We start from the raw sequence: 3301 nt of genomic DNA on the forward strand, positions 1-3301 counted from the left end.
TGACCCCAGAAATGGCCTCAATTCTACGGGTGCCCTGTCAAACCCCCAGCTGGGTCTGGACAGTCCCATTATCCCTGGCTTGTGAGTCTACCTCTTTGTTTGCACAACCTCCCTGCCTCCAAGGGCCCGGTGAGCCTGGTGCTGTTGCTTTGCCGGAGCTGGTCACAGCCAGGTTTAGTTCAGATAAGAGCTATAAAGCTGTTCCTGGTGAAGTGTCCAGAGGTCACTGCTGGGGCCTGGCTGTTTACATCCGGCCTGTGTGATTGTAATGAAGGTGGTTGGTTTGCAGGGGGATATGGTGGGGATGGAATTAGGCACAATTTCAGAGGTGGCAGATTTTCCAGGCTTACAACCCCACATAGGCTGCACCAGGAATTAGTATTTTAAGGTCCAAACATTAATTTTGATAAAAAATGGCTTTTTCCAGAAAAAAATGGTTAAAATTGTCTCCACTCCTGGTGCCCAGCTGAAAACGTCATGATGGGAACATGGTTTTGGTCACCTCCCTCCCTGGTCCTTCCACTTAGATGGACAACACTAAGTGCTGAGATTTTCAATGTGAGTTTTCAACTTAATTTTAATGGAGCTGTGTGATGGGACCCCCGGGGTACAACCTTGAGCTGTGGGACCGCTGTGCCCCCTTACCCTCTCCAGCCTGGGTTGTCACTCATGATGCTTTAATATGACAAGCAGCAACCTCTCCCACCCCCTCCCGTGGCTGTTATCACTCAGTCACCAGCATACAGAGACACACTCAACTGAGTTGCATGAATGCTCTCAAAGCTACTTATGAACTATACAGAGGGAGGCACCAGCAAATCCCCCGCAGCCTTCACCCACAGAAATGTATCATCTTAAACTGCTCAAGACCTTTTTTTGAACAATGAGACAGTGGACATGCGCCAGCCCTTGTAATCTGTGCAGATTCCCCAAGCATTTTAGCAAACTCACTGGTTAAGATTAAACATTAAAATCCATTTCTTAACAACAGTTATAATCACATAAAATCTATCTCTGACCTTTATGCCTCAGAAATAAAAATTAAACACGCATTTTAAATCCTAAACTTTATCAGACTCAGTAAGATTTGAATCAAAAAGATTTTTTCACCCCACTGGATGTTGCAGCCAGGTTACAGTTCTTAACACACAGGCTGAATTCCCTTCTCAGCCTGGGACCAACCTCTCCAGTTCAAAGTCTTTGTCTTCCCAGCATTCTTGTTGCCTCCAGAATAGGTGTGGGAGGAGAGAGGTGGTCTCATGATGCACTGTCACTTATTTTATACTGTCAATTCATGTCCCTGGAAAAATACTGGCCCAGACATGTCCTTGTGGGCCTTGCTGAGTCATAGAGTTCAGCAATTCCCATTGTGTGATACTTGCGCAACTGTCTCTTACAGAACTGTAAACCTCTTGTTTACAATTCCCCTGCTGGTCAATGGCTGGTGATGGTTGTTTAATGCCCACCACCTCCTTTGTTGTCACTGGAGAACTAACAGTGGGCGACTCCCAGACTCCCTACATATTTTAATAACAACCTTATAACAAAATCTCATACCACCATATACAATGATAATATACATATTTTAACAGAAGAATGAGTTTCAACAGATCATAACCTTATATATGACACCTTACAAGGAATGCTTTTTTACGAAATATTACAACCATATACAAAAGATAAATATGAGGGTACAGGGTGCTTCTTTGACGTACAGTGCATCACAGACTTATTGCTTCACGTACTGAGGCAGCTTTCAAAACCTCAAGCTAAATTGTTATCTCAGAGTCTCTGCATGTTTTTTGTGAAAGCCACATTTACTGACTGCTTTGCTCAAGGCTTCCTTGACCTCTCTGTTTCTCAGGCTGTAGATGAGGGGGTTCACAAGGGGAGTTAGGACTGTGAAGCAAAGAGAGAGCACTTTCTTCAGATCTGAGTCTATCACGTTTCGGTACCATGTAGACAATGATTATGGTTCCATAGTAAATTGTCACCACAGTGAGGTGAGAGGAGCAGGTGGAAAATGCCTTTTGCCTCCTGGTGGTGGAAGGGATGTTCAGGATGGTGGCGCTGATACACACATAGGATGTCATGGTTAGTAGGAATGGAGGCAGGGTGAATACGGAGACTATTATGAAATCCATCAATATGATCTGCTGGCTGTCACTGCAGGAGAGTTCCATCAGTGGGATGGGATCACAATAGAAATGGTCAATTTGGGCCACAGAATATTAACTGTGATAGGAATAAGACAAAGATGGTAATAGAGAAACAACCATTTAACCACGACCCAGTAGCCAACTGGAGGCAAAACCTGGTATTTATATGAATTGAATTGTGCAGGGGTTTACATATCGCTAAATACCGATCATAAGACATCACTGCTAGGAGATAGCATTCTGTAGCTGCCAGAGAACCAAAGAAATACAGTTGTGTGATGCATCCACTGACTGAGATGGTTCTGTCCCCAGTCAGGAAACTGGCGAGTAACCTGGGCAGGAAGGTCGAGGTATAGCAGGTCTCCAAGTAGGACAAGTTTCCCATGAAGAAGTACATGGGGGTGTGAAGGTGCTGACCAGTGACAACAAGCACCACAATGAGAGTGTTCCCAGTCACGGTTGCAATATAGATCACTAGGAACATTAGAAAAAGAAGAATTTGAAGGTCAGGGAGATCCCCGAATTCCAGGAGGATAAATTCTGCGATGGTCGTTTGGTTTCTCCAATCTGTGTCTGCCATGGGTTGAGTCTAGGAACAAAAAAAACAAGCTGGGCAATTGAATTGGAAGAACATAGCATTAAAAGTTAATCAAATCTCGTGAATTAATACCATAAATATTTAGAATATCCCCTTCCTCTACTGGTTACAGGTTGAAATGTTAAGGCTAAATGTAGACTTCAGAACAAAGTGCCAGGAGTCTCAGTCGGAGGACAGAACATTGGTACCCAGGTAGACCACCCTCTCCCATATCAGAACAATGACTATGTGGCAGAGCTCTGACCTTGTCCCTGCGGGTCCTGCGCTTCTAGGCCGTATATGCTAGCCTCAGTGGCTCTCTGTGACCCTCCACGTAGCCCTTATCTCTCTAGGGCCAGGGTTACAGTCTACTGAGCCCTTTTCATCAGAAGCCAGCAAGGAGGTTGGTGAGAGAACTCCCACAGTCTCTGTTGTCCTTAGGGCTTGTTTTAGAACAGTTTAGCGTCCTGTCCTGACAGGGGCCTGACTTCCCCTCCCAGGAGGTGTTCCTGTAGTGGTGGGTTGGGGGGAACCCGGGCCCGCCCTCTACTCCGGGTTCCGGCCC

At 45.5% G+C, this 3301-nt stretch overlaps 1 pseudogene; it reads right to left on the bottom strand.

Moving 5' to 3' along the window:
* Nucleotides 1-1777: 1777 nt before the first annotated feature.
* On the bottom strand, nucleotides 1778-2739 carry LOC113408153 (annotated as a pseudogene).
* Nucleotides 2740-3301: the final 562 nt, after the last annotated feature.

This window comes from Terrapene carolina, unplaced genomic scaffold, assembly GCF_002925995.2.
Source record: "Terrapene carolina triunguis isolate 2854851 unplaced genomic scaffold, T_m_triunguis-2.0 Scaffold882, whole genome shotgun sequence".
Classification (NCBI taxonomy): Eukaryota; Metazoa; Chordata; order Testudines; family Emydidae; genus Terrapene; species Terrapene triunguis.